General features: G+C 48.2%; 1 long non-coding RNA gene across 1 annotated transcript; it reads left to right on the top strand.

Annotated features, from left to right (window-relative positions):
• Positions 1 to 2,461: 2,461 nt before the first annotated feature.
• LOC143793777 (uncharacterized) lies at positions 2,462 to 13,831 on the top strand. Its single transcript, XR_013220256.1, has 3 exons — positions 2,462 to 2,558; positions 2,645 to 2,707; positions 13,718 to 13,831. It is a non-coding gene; the product is annotated as an uncharacterized LOC143793777 (long non-coding RNA).
• Positions 13,832 to 14,077: the final 246 nt, after the last annotated feature.

Genomic DNA, 14,077 nt, shown 5'->3' with positions numbered 1-14,077 from the left:
ACATCAACTTTGAAATCTACACATATACCTACATATACACATACATACTCACAGACAGGCTCGGACTGGCCCACCGGAGAACCGGAGGATCCTCCGGTGGGCCCAGGCACTGACACCTGCTGGCAGGGCCCCCACTGCTCTGGGGGCCCCCCTGGCCGCCCCCCACCCACCCTCCTTGAAGACGATACTCACCCTGCTCCAGCGATGGTCTCGGCGTCTGCTCTGCACTGCATCTTCTTCCCGCTTGTGCGGTCACGTGGTACCGCTTCATTAAGGCCATGAATATGCGCATATTCATGACTTTAATCAGTATCACATGACCGCACAAGCAGGAAGAAGATGCAGTGCAGAGCAGACGCCGAGACCATCGCTGGAGCAGGCAGCAGGGTGAGTATCGTCTTCAAGGAGGGTGGCGGCCGGGGGGCCCCCGGAGCAGTGGGGGGCAGTGGGGGACACTGGGGGGGGCAGAATGCTGGACACCCACTGGGGGCAGATTGCTGGAGACACACTGGGGCAGAATGCTGGAGACACACTGGGGCAGAATGCTGGAGACACACTGGGGGCAGATTGCTGGACACATACTGGGGCAGATTGCTGGAGACATACTGGGGCAGAATGCTGGAGACACACTGGGGCAGAATGCTGGAGACACACTGGGGCAGAATGCTGGAGACACACTGGGGCAGAAATCCCACCTGCTGCTGCATTTTAAAATAGTGATAAAAGTGTCCTGTCAGGGATAAAACTTCCCCAGTTTCTAATGGTCGGATCTAAGCGACCACCTATCCTGTGGAGCCCATGGATCAGTGATAACTTGTTTTACCAAGAACCACATTAATGTAAACTACCGTAATTATACATCCCAGTTTACAGCCGATGCTCCACTATAATGACAGATATTTGCATATAGCTGTAGGGTGGGCCCCTAGAGTCCATTCCTCTGGTGGGCCCCAGACACCCCAGTCCGACGCTGCTCACAGACATACAAATATAAATACCTATCTAAACATTCATACATATCCAGACATGAAACCACCAACACTCCAGTCTTCCAGTGCAACCGGAGACGCTATACTGCTTATGCGTTACAATTAGAACGCAGTAGCGTCGTCGGTGTGACCTGGAGATTACAATACAGGCCGCAGTAGCGTCCTCTAATAACCGCGGTGACGTTGATGCGTCGTGGGCGTGGTTTACGGCGCTGATGCGCTGGGGGCGTGTTAAAGGACAGTGCTGCGGCCTTGCTTTTACATAGTGGCGGCAAAATGGCGGCCAGGCGACGTGCAACACCTTGGGGTGACGCAGAAGTGCGTTACCTAATAGCTGAGGTAGATGCCCGTGATTATGCATGTCATAATCACCTAGAACATCCCGTCCTCCATAAGCAGGCTGTGCTGCGGAGGATCAGTCGGGGCCTAGCACAGAGATTTGGAGTGCAGCGCTCCAGTACCCAGATCCGGAAGAAGCTGGCGGATCTGCAGTACAGGTCCAGTGAACGCCTAGCCAGCATCTGGTCACAGAGCCTTCCACATCGTGGTGAGTGTTGTTAAGATAGGTTAGCATAGTATATGGCCACGACCGTTTTGAGTGTTTCTGCTGCCCTTGGCAATTTTTGTGCTGCCTCCCCAGTTGATGAGTATGCACAGACTGTCAGCACATTCATGGCAGATCCAACAGTTTTTGGGTGGCGTGCACCCAACGTCAGACACACCGTTGTAAAATGAGGGGCATGTATACACACATATACGTATACACCTCACAGTGCTCCATCTTGTATATTGGCAGCACATTATGCTCAGCTCCGCACGCCCCGTACGTACACACCCGGCTCGGCTCGGCACGCCTTGTACACGCCCGGCTGTAAAATGAGGGGCATGTATACACACATATACGTATACACCCCACAGTGCTCCATCTTGTATATTGGCAGCACATAATGCTCGGCTCCGCACGCCCCGTACGTACACACCCGGCTCGGCTCGGCACGCCTTGTACACGCCCGGCTGTAAAATGAGGGGCATGTATACACACATATATGTATACACCCCACAGTGCTCCATCTTGTATATTGGCAGCACATAATGCTCGGCTCGGCACGCCCCGTACGTACACACCCGGCTCGGCACGCCTTGTACACGCCCGGCTGTAAAATGAGGGGCATGTATACACACATATACGTATACACCCCACAGTGCTCCATCTTGTATATTGGCAGCACATAATGCTCGGCTCTGCACGCCCCATACGTACACACCCGGCTCGGCTCGGCACGCCTTGTACACGCCCGGCTACGCTCTGTGTTTCTCGTGCACACCCGGCACTGCACAGTCCTGCATACAATGAGGCCCCTGATCATATGACCCAAAATACGGCCCAGTATATGGCGGCACATTTGTTACAACAGTAATTACAGTGCAGCACCTCAGGTATGTGATAATGTTATTTTATTTTTTCTCCAGCCCCAGCTGACCCAGAGCCCCAGCAGGAGTCAACGACCGGCTCGTCAACAACAGGGTCACCAGCATCACTCCGTGACATGGGTGAAGCCTTGTCCCCCGGTAATTCTTGCACTTAAAAAAAAGGTCCATACAGCTCGTAAAGGATAGGATTGTCGTGTACTATAAAGTGTTGTATCTTTCCCTAGGCGGTGATGCCAGAGGATCCGGGTGGTCCCTTAGTTCTTCATCACCCGATTTACCCGGAAACCGTAAGTGTTAAATAACAAACACGTACATGATAGTTAAAGGCCCCGTCACACATAGCGAGGTCGCTAGCGAGATCGCTGCTGAGTCACAAGTTTTGTGACACAACAGTGACCTCAGTAGCGATCTCGCTATGTGTGACACGTACCAGCGATCAGGCCCCTGCTGTGAGATCGCTGGTCGTGTCTGAATGGCCTGGGCCGTTTTTTGGTCGTTGAGGTCCCGCTGACATCGCTGAATCGGTGTGTGTGACACCGATCCAGCAATGTCTTCACTGGTAACCAGGGTAAACATCGGGTTACTAAGCGCATTGCCGCGCTTAGTAACCCGATGTTTACCCTGGTTACCAAAAAAAACAAACAGTACATACTTACCATCTGATGTCCGTCAGGTCCCTTGCCGTCTGCTTCCTGCTCTGACTGACTGCCGGCCGTACAGTGAGAGCACAGCACAGCAGTGACGTCACCGCTGCGCTCTGCGCTCACTGTACAGCGGCACTGTCAGAGCAGGAAGCAGACGGCAAGGGACCTGACGGGCACCGAAAGGCGAGTATGTACTGTTTGTTTTTTTTGGTAACAAGGGTAAACATCGGGTTACTAAGCGCGGCCCTGCGATTAGTAACCCGATGTTTACCCTGGTTACCCGGGTGCTGCAGGGGGACTTCGGCATCGTTGAAGACAGTTTCAACGATGCCGAAGTCGTTCCCCTGATCGTTGGTCGCTGGAGAGAGCTGTCTGTGTGACAGCTCCCCAGCGACCACACAACGGCTTACCAACGATCACGGCCAGGTCGTATCGCTGGTCGTTAGAGTTGAGCGACTTTCATTTTTTTAAGATCGAGTCGGGTTTTGTGAAACCCGATTTTGTCCAGAGTCGAGTCGAGTGCAGTCGGCCGATTATCGCTAAAAGTCGGGGATCGACCGAAACACGAAACCCAATGCAAGTCAATGGGGAAGCATAGTCGGCAGTGAGTGGAGGCCAGGAAAACACCTACAGTGCCCATTTTAATGCCAAAAACATCCATTCTTGTTTCTGAAGCTTGTCAATCTTAATTAACTTTATAATAATAGTTGGGCATAGGGAATTGGGGGTCATTTGGCAAAAGTTGTGGGGGGAGTAGGGCCGGCTCAAGTTTTTCGTGGGCCCAGGAAATGCGGACTACGTCACGGCGGTGTTGCAGGGAAAGGTAAGTATTTCAACGTTGCAAGTGCTGTGATCCTGAGCAAGCAGGGGGGGCCCACTCGTTCGCATTGGCACTGGCACAGGGCCCCTCAAAGTACAGCGATGTGTGTTTGCATGGCGGGGGCGCCTCCCACCAGCAGCGACACTTTTGCGTACTCTGAGGGGCCCTGTGCCAGTGACGTCGCCAACGAGTATGCCCCCCCACCTGATGAAGGAACCTGCACTTTCATCTGCACCTTCCTCTCTGTCCCTGTGTAAGGTGGTATAATATGCGGGAAGGGGAACCTTACTTTCAGCAGGGTCAGATTCTGGCTGTGTAGAGTATAAGGGGAATGTAGTGGTCTAGGTCAATGTACCAGCAGACTCATCTAGCAGTGGCTGGGCAATGGGCAGGATGAGGAGGAAACAGATATAGGGCCAAAGAATAAAGTAGGCTAAATGCAGTTCAAAATTGGTAACAGGACTAAACAGGCGGCATTGCTTTGTTCAGTGGAGTAGCAAACCCAAGAGCAGCAGACACTGTTTCAAGGGCCTAACCACACTAGTAGGCCAAATGCAGTTTAATATCTGATAGTATAGGGCGAAAGCCAGAATGTGGAAGCTCAGCTTTGTTCAGTTGAGGACAACACCAGGCAGGGGCAGACAGACACCTTTAGTAGGCCGGAACAGCCAATTTTTTAAAAAAACAGCAGTTAGTAAGAGGCAGAAGGTAGAAGCTCAGCTTTATTCAGTTGAGGACAACACCAGGCAGGGGCAGACAGACACCTTTAGTAGGCCGGAACAGCCAATTGCATTTTTAAAAATGGTAATTTGGAACTGAAGGTTGAAGCTCAGCTTTATTCAGTTGAGGACAACACCAGGCAGGGGCAGACAGACACCTTTAGTAGGCCGGAACAGCCAATGGCATTTTTAAAAATGGTAATTTGGAACAGAAGGTAGAAGCTCAGCTTTATTCAGTTGAGGACAACACCAGGCAGGGGCAGACAGACACCTTTAGTAGGCCGGAACAGCCAATGGCATTTTTAAAAATGGTAATTTGGAACAGAAGGTAGAAGCTCAGCTTTATTCAGTTGAGGACAACACCAGGCAGGGGCAGACATTCACCTTTAGTAGGCCGGAACAGCCAATTGCATTTTTAAAAATGGTAATTTGGAACAGAAGGTAGAAGCTCAGCTTTATTCAGTTGAGGACAACACCAGGCAGGGGCAGACATTCACCTTTAGTAGGCCGGAACAGCCAATTGCATTTTTAAAAATGGTAATTTGGAACTGAAGGTTGAAGCTCAGCTTTATTCAGTTGAGGACAACACCAGGCAGGGGCAGACAGACACCTTTAGTAGGCCGGAACAGCCAATTTTTTAAAAAAACAGCAGTTAGTAAGAGGCAGAAGGTAGAAGCTCAGCTTTATTCAGTTGCAGCTTCTTGGCAATAATATAAAGAAGACGCGACAGGACAACACTCGGTGGATGCCATATCTGTGTTTTCAATGGAAAAAAACCTTTCAGTTAACTACTTGCAGGAGCAAGTTTTTGTAGCTGGTGGCCAATTTTTGTACTGTACCAGTTTTTTGTTGTATGTGTTTTTGTTTTTAATGTTAAAATGTCTGCATTTGATATCTCTCCAGTATTTTCTTTTTTATAAGCAAAATACTGCAGTTTTACATCGGTTACATGGATACACAGGCAGCTTGGTGGTCAGTGGAGGAGTATTTAAAGTAGGGACCGCAGACAGGCTATCAAAGGCCTAAAATAACAAACAATAGGCTCATGGCAGTTTTACAGCGGTTACATGGATACACGGGCAGGCAGCTGGTGATGAGTGGAGGAGTATTTAAAGTAGGGACCGCAGACAGGCTATCAAAGGCCTAAAATAACAAACAATAGGCTCATGGCAGTTTTACATCGGTTACATGGATACACAGGCAGGCAGCTGGTGATGAGTGGAGGAGTATTTAAAGTAGGGACCGCAGACAGGCTATCAAAGGCCTAAAATAACAAACAATAGGCTCATGGCAGTTTTACAGCGGTTACATGGATACACGGGCAGGCAGCTGGTGATGAGTGGAGGAGTATTTAAAGTAGGGACCGCAGACAGGCTATCAAAGGCCTAAAATAACAAACAATAGGCTCATGGCAGCTTTACAGCGGTTACATGGATACACAGGCAGCTTGGTGGTGAGTGGAGGAGTATTTAAAGTAGGGACCGCAGACAGGCTATCAAAGGCCTAAAATAACAAACAATAGGCTCATGGCAGTTTTACAGCGGTTACATGGATACACGGGCAGGCAGCTGGTGATGAGTGGAGGAGTATTTAAAGTAGGGACCGCAGACAGGCTATCAAAGGCCTAAAATAACAAACAATAGGCTCATGGCAGTTTTACAGCGGTTACATGGATACACGGGCAGGCAGCTGGTGATGAGTGGAGGAGTATTTAAAGTAGGGACCGCAGACAGGCTATCAAAGGCCTAAAATAACAAACAATAGGCTCATGGCAGCTTTACAGCGGTTACATGGATACACAGGCAGCTTGGTGGTGAGTGGAGGAGTATTTAAAGTAGGGACCGCAGACAGGCTATCAAAGGCCTAAAATAACAAACAATAGGCTCATGGCAGCTTTACAGCGGTTACATGGATACACAGGCAGCTTGGTGGTGAGTGGAGGAGTATTTAAAGTAGGGACCGCAGACAGGCTATCAAAGGCCTAAAATAACAAACAATAGGCTCATGGCAGTTTTACAGCGGTTACATGGATACACGGGCAGGCAGCTGGTGATGAGTGGAGGAGTATTTAAAGTAGGGACCGCAGACAGGCTATCAAAGGCCTAAAATAACAAACAATAGGCTCATGGCAGTTTTACAGCGGTTACATGGATACACGGGCAGGCAGCTGGTGATGAGTGGAGGAGTATTTAAAGTAGGGACCGCAGACAGGCTATCAAAGGCCTAAAATAACAAACAATAGGCTCATGGCAGCTTTACAGCGGTTACATGGATACACAGGCAGCTTGGTGGTGAGTGGAGGAGTATTTAAAGTAGGGACCGCAGACAGGCTATCAAAGGCCTAAAATAACAAACAATAGGCTCATGGCAGTTTTACATCGGTTACATGGATACACAGGCAGCTTGGTGGTCAGTGGAGGAGTATTTAAAGTAGGGACCGCAGACAGGCTATCAAAGGCCTAAAATAACAAACAATAGGCTCATGGCAGCTTTACAGCGGTTACATGGATACACAGGCAGCTTGGTGGTGAGTGGAGGAGTAGTGCAAGGAGTGTCTGTCCCAGTACTCCCAAAATATAAATAGATGTTAATGTCTCGCAAAACAACCAAAACAAAAAAAAAAGGTGGCATACTTAGGTACAGGGGTGGGCTCATCTACTGAGTTTCTGACATAGTAATTTGGCAGTAACTATTTAATGGTGCCAATATAGGACACAGACACAGACTACTTTAAGTTGCATCATAGATGTCTACAAATTTGTATTGTCAGTGCCAGACATTGAATGATGTCAGCGAATAGACTAAAGATTGGTGGAGCTGTGCGACATAATTTTGCACGTGGTAGAGCACATTTTGAGCTGGGGTAGGGGGGAACTCTCTTGAGGCCGGCGGGACCGCCCCAGGGCCCCTCATGTTACAACGGTGTGTCTGACGTTGGGTGCGCACCACCACCGCCAGAGACACTACATTGTACTATGAGGGACCCAGTAGCAATGCCGTCAACCAAAAGCGAGCACACCCACCTCTTCAGACAAACAGCAGTCTCACGGGTGCTTGCGCCAAGTCGCGATACCACGGCCCCGTGTGGGGAGTTTTGCCATTTAGGGAGGTGTAAACATGTCGTATGCTGTACAATCAGCTGCAGCAAATTAGACATTAGAAAAGTAATTCACAGGCAAGAGCTTTTCATAGGAAAGCTAGGTGTCGGCCGGGCAAGGTGGGGCAAAAGATTTCGAAATCCAGTTGTGGTTCATTTTAATGAATGTTAGATCGTCAACATTTTGGGTAGCCAGACGAGTCCTTTTTTCGGTTAATATTGAACCTGCAGCACTGAATACTCTTTCTGATAGGACACTTGCTGCCGGGCAAGCAAGCTCCTGCAATGCATATTCTGCCAATTCTGGCCAGGTGTCTAATTTGGAGGCCCAGTAATCAAATGGGAATGACGGTTGAGGGAGAACATCGATAAGGGATGAAAAATAGTTAGTAACCATACTGGACAAATGTTGTCTCCTGTCACTTTCAATTGATGCAGCAGTACCTGTCCTGTCTGCGGTCATAGCAAAATCACTCCACAACCTGGTCAGAAAACCCCTCTGTCCAACGCCACTTCTGATGTGTGCACCCCTAACACTCCTAGTCTGCTGCCCCCTGGAGCTCGTGTGAGAACGATCACGTGCGCTGTGTGCTGGGAATGCCTGAAGCAAACGGTCAACAAGAGTTGATTGTTTGGTTGCTAATATTAGTTCCAAGTTCTCATGTGGCATAATATTTTGCAATTTGCCTTTATAGCGTGGATCAAGGAGGCAGGCCAACCAGTAATCGTCATCGTTCATCATTTTCGTAATGCGTGTGTCCCTTTTTAGGATACGTAAGGCATAATCCGCCATGTGGGCCAAAGTTCCAGTTGTCAAATCTCCGGTTGTGATTGGTTGAGGGGCAGTTGCAGGCAAATCTACGTCACTTGTGTCCCTCAAAAAACCAGAACCCGGCCGTGACACGCAACCAATTTCCTGTGCCCCCGGGAAAGGTTCGGCATTAAAAATATACTCATCCCCATCATCCTCCTCGTCCTCCACCTCCTCTTCGCCCGCTACCTCGTCCTGTACACTGCCCTGACCAGACAATGGCTGACTGTCATCAAGGCTTTCCTCTTCCTCTGGTGCAGACGCCTGCTCCTTTATGTGCGTCAAACTTTGCATCAGCAGACGCATTAGGGGGATGCTCATGCTTATTACGGCGTTGTCTGCACTAACCAGCCGTGTGCATTCCTCAAAACACTGAAGGACTTGACACGTCTTGTATCTTAGACCACTGCACACCTGACAACTCCATGTCTGCCATCCTACTGCCTGCCCGTGTATCCTCCCACAAATAAATAACAGCATGCCTCTGTTCGCACAGTCTCTGAAGCATGTGCAGTGTTGAGTTCCACCTTGTTGCAACGTCTATGATTAGGCGATGCTGGGGAAGGTTCAAAGACCGCTGATAGGTCTGCATACGGCTGGCGTGTACAGGCGAACGTCGGATATGTGAGCAAAGTGCACGCACTTTGAGGAGCAGGTCGGAGAACCCAGGATAAGTTTTCAATAAGCACTGCACCACCAGGTTTAAGGTGTGAGCCAGGCAAGGAATGTGTTTCAGTTGGGAAAGGGAGATGGCAGCCATGAAATTCCTTCCGTTATCACTCACTACCTTGCCTGCCTCAAGATCTACTGTGCCCAGCCACGACTGCGTTTCTTGTTGCAAGAACTCGGATAGAACTTCCGCGGTGTGTCTGTTGTCGCCCAAACAGTTCATAGCCAATACAGCCTGCTGACGCTTGGCAGTAGCTGGCCCATAATGGGACAACTGGTGTGCAACAGTGTCATCTGCCGATGGAGTGGTTGGCAGACTGCGTTCTGTGGAAGAGCTGTAGCTTCTGCAGGAGGACGAGGAGGAGGAGGAGGAGGGGGTGCGAACGCCTACAGCCAACTGTTTCCTAGACCGTGGGCTAGGCACAACTGTCCCTAAATTGATGTCGCCTGTGGACCCTGCATCCACCACATTCACCCAGTGTGCCGTGATGGACACATAACGTCCCTGGCCATGCCTACTGGTCCATGCATCTGTAGTCAGGTGCACCTTTGTACTCACAGATTGCCTGAGTGCATGGACGATGCGCTGTTTAACATGCTGGTGCAGGGCTGGGATGGCTTTTCTGGAAAAAAAGTGTCGACTGGGTAGCTCGTATCGTGGTTCAGCGTACTCCATCAGGGCTTTGAAAGCTTCGCTTTCAACTAACCGGTAGGGCATCATCTCTAACGAGATTAGTCTAGCTATGTGGGCGTTAAAACCCTGTGTACGCGGATGCGAGGATAAGTACTTCCTTTTTCTAACCAGAGTCTCATGTAGGGTGAGCTGGACTGGAGAGCTGGAGATCGTGGAACTTTCGGGTGTGCCGGTGTACATGGCAGACTGAGAGACGGTTGGAGACGGTATTGTTTCCGCCGGTGCCCTAGATGCAATATTTCCTCCTACAAAACTGGTGGTTCCCTGACCCTGACTGCTTTTGGCTGGCAAAGAAACCTGCACAGATACTGCCGGTGGTGCGGAAAATGGTGGCCTTACAGTGACGGAAGGGATGTTGCGTTGCTGACTAGCTTCATTGGCCGAGGGTGCTACAACCTTAAGGGACGTTTGGTAGTTAGTCCAGGCTTGAAAATGCATGGTGGTTAAGTGTCTATGCATGCAACTAGTATTTAGACTTTTCAGATTCTGACCTCTGCTTAAGCTAGTTGAACATTTTTGACAGATGACTTTGCGCTGATCAGTTGGATGTTGTTTAAAAAAATGCCAGACTGCACTCTTCCTAGACTCGGATCCCTTTTCAGGGATTGCAGACTGAGCTTTAACCGGATGGCCACGCTGTCCTCCAACAGGTTTTGGCTTTGACACGCGTTTTGGGCCAGATACGGGCCCGGCAGATGGAACCTGTTGCGATGTTGATGCCTGCTGCGGCCCCTCCTCCACCTCCGCTTCTGAACTACTGCCGCCTGCACCCTGTTCCCCCAATGGCTGCCAATCGGGGTCAATAACTGGGTCATCTATTACCTCCTCTTCGAGCTCGTGTGCAACTTCGTCTGTGTCACTGTGTCGGTCGGTGGTATAGCGTTCGTGGCGGGGCAACATAGTCTCATCAGGGTCTGATTGTGGATCTGTACCCTGAGAGGGCAATGTGGTGGTCTGAGTCAAAGGAGCAGCATAGTACTCTGGCTGTGGCTGTGCATCAGTGCACTCCATGTCAGAATCTACTTGTAATGGGCATGGCCTGTTAAATGTTTCACTTTCTAAGCCAGGGACGGTATGTGTAAAGAGCTCCATGGAGTGACCCGTTGTGTCGCCTGCTGCATCCTTCTCTCTTGTTGTAGTTTTTGCTGAGGAGGACAAGGAAGCGACTTGTCCCTGACCGTGAACATCCACAAGCGACGCGCTGCTTTTACATTTACCAGTTTCGGAAGAGGAGGCAAAAGAGCTAGAGGCTGAGTCTGCAATGTAAGCCAAAACTTGCTGTTGCTGCTCCGCCTTTAAAAGCGGTTTTCCTACTCCCAGAAAAGAGAGCGTTCGAGGCCTTGTGTACCCTGACGACGAAACTGGCTCCACAGCTCCAGACTTAGGTGGAATATTTTTATCCCCACGACCACCTGATGCTCCACTACCACTACCATCATTACCAGCTGACAATGAACGCCCACGACGACCTCTTGCACCAGACTTCCTCATTGTTTTAAAATCTTAACCAAAGTAACTTTATTTGTTGCTGTCAAACAACTTACACGGTGAGCTATAACTTCAGTATGATTTCAATATCCCTTAACAGGTTGGTGAGACCACAAGGAAAATCAGGCACAATGTTACACACTCTGTTTTCTGTGGCACAAAATCACAGAGATGACACACACGCAGGACTGTCACTCAAGCACTAATGTCAATATTAATCTCCCACCTAATTTATTTTTTTTTTTTCTCAGGGAGACTTTAGAAACCAAATAATATTAAAAAAACCAAAAAAATAAATAGGCTTTCTATGGCCCACTGAATGAGAGAGAGAGGTGGCACACCCAGGAGTCAAGACTGGCACAAAAGCTGAAAGGGCAATATTACTCTCCCACTGTTTTTTTATGTATTTTTTGTTTTTTAAGGGAGACTTTAGAAACCAAATAATATTAAAAAAAACAAAAAAATAAATAGCCTTTCTATAGCCCACTGAATGAGAGATAGCACACACAGCAGTGGCACACAAGCCCTGACTGAGGCCAATATTTTTCTCCCACTGATTGATGTAGTGTTTTTGTGTTGAGGTAGATTTTAGAACACAAATCAAGGAAAAAAAAAAAATGCTTTCTATGGCCCACTGAATGAGAGAGAGAGGTGGCACACCCAGGAGTCAAGACTGGCACACAAGCTGAAAGGGCAATATTACTCTCCCACTGTTTTTTTATGTTTTTTTTGTTTTCAGGGAGACTTTAGAAACCAAATAATATTAAAAAAACCAAAAAAATAAATAGGCTTTCTATGGCCCACTGAATGAGAGAGAGAGGTGGCACACCCAGGAGTCAAGACTGGCACACAAGCTGAAAGGGCAATATTACTCTCCCACTGTTTTTTTATGTATTTTTTGTTTTTTAAGGGAGACTTTAGAAACCAAATAATATTAAAAAAAAAACAAAAAAAAAAAGGCTTTCTATGGCCCACAATTAGAGAGAGAGAGGTGGCACACCCAGGAGTCAAGACTGGCGCACAAGCTGAAAGGGCAATATTACTCTCCCACTGTTTTCTTAAGTTTTTTTTCTTTTATTTTCAGGGAGACTTTAGAAACCAAATAATATTAAAAAAACCAAAAAAATAAATAGCCTTTCTATGGCCCACTGAATGAGAGAGAGGTGGCACACCCAGGAGTCAAGACTGGCACACAAGCTGAAAGGGCAATATTACTCTCCCACTGTTTTTTTTTTTTTTTTTTTTTTTTCAGGGAGACTTTAGAAACCAAATAATAAGAAAAATAAATAAATAAATAAATAGGCTTTCTATAGCCCACTGAATGAGAGATAGCACACACAGCAGTGGCACACAAGCCCTGACTGAGGCCAATATTTTTCTACCACTGATTGATGTAGTGTTTTTGTGTTGAGGTAGAATTTAGAACACAAATCACGGAAAAAATAAATAGGCTTTCTATGGCCCACTCAGTGAGAGATGGCACACACAGGGATGGCACTGTAGCAGAAATGCCAATCTTAATCTCCCACAAAAAAAAAACAAAAAAAAAAACAGGGACTGTCCTACAATTACTATCTCCCTGCAGTAATCTAAGCCAGGTATGGCAGGCAGCAATAGGAGTGGACTGATGCACAAATTAAATAAAAAGTGTGGACAAACAAAAAAGATAGCTGTGCAGAAAGGAACAAGAGGATATGTGCTTTGAAAAAAGCAGTTGGTTTCCACAGTGGCGTACACACAGCAATACAGCTATCACGGAGCCTTCTAGGGCAGCCCAATGAGCTACAGCGCTGAGGAAAAAAAAAAAAAAATAGCTTCCACTGTTCCTGCACACCGAAGGTGGTGTTGGACAGTGGAAATCGCTACAGCACAAGCGGTTTGGTGGTTAGTGGACCCTGCCTAACGCTCTCCCTGCTTCTGACGAAGCGGCAGCAACCTGTCCCTACGCTCAGATCAGCAGCAGTAAGATGGCGGTCGGCGGGAACGCCCCTTTATAGCCCCTGTGACGCCGCAGACAGCAAGCCAATCACTGCAATGCCCTTCTCTAAGATGGTGGGGACCAGGACCTATGTCATCACGCTGCCCACACTCTGCGTTCACCTTCATTGGCTGAGAAATGGCGCTTTTTGCGTCATTGAAACGCGACTTTGGCGCGAAAGTCGCGTACCGCATGGCCGACAAGCACAGGGGTCGGATCGGGTTTCATGAGATGCCGACTTAGCCAAAAGTCGGCGACTTTTGAAAATGATCGACCCGTTTCGCTCAACCCTACTGGTCGTGATCGTTGGTAAATCGCTATGTGAGACGGGGCCTTTAGATGCAAGTACAAACTAAGTTTTACCATTCCCTCCATAGAAATCCCAACATTAGAGGACCTCCAGGCATCACACAGGAGGATGATGGCGACAGTCAAACAGCACGGAGTGATGCTGGCTCGTTTTGTGGCTGCACAACAGCAGAGCGGCAGCCATTATTTTTTTTTTTGTTTATGGTTTTTTACTATTTATGTTTATTAGGTTGTTGTTATCTTTATATTGTTTATAAAAAAAAATTACAGTTTATATCCCCTGATGTGTACGCTTTGTTAAAAACAACAAACATGTTTCATCACTCACACTCATAATATATATGCAACTGTATACATGCACCCAGCCCATTACCCCTTCTACTAGACCTGCAAATAACTATATGCTGAATTCAGTAAAGCAGGCTGCA

Source organism: Ranitomeya variabilis, chromosome 1, assembly GCF_051348905.1.
Source record: "Ranitomeya variabilis isolate aRanVar5 chromosome 1, aRanVar5.hap1, whole genome shotgun sequence".
Lineage (NCBI taxonomy): Eukaryota > Metazoa > Chordata > Amphibia > Anura > Dendrobatidae > Ranitomeya > Ranitomeya variabilis.
The sequence above is the reverse complement of the archived record's forward strand: the minus strand, read 5'-3'. Positions and strand labels throughout refer to the sequence as shown.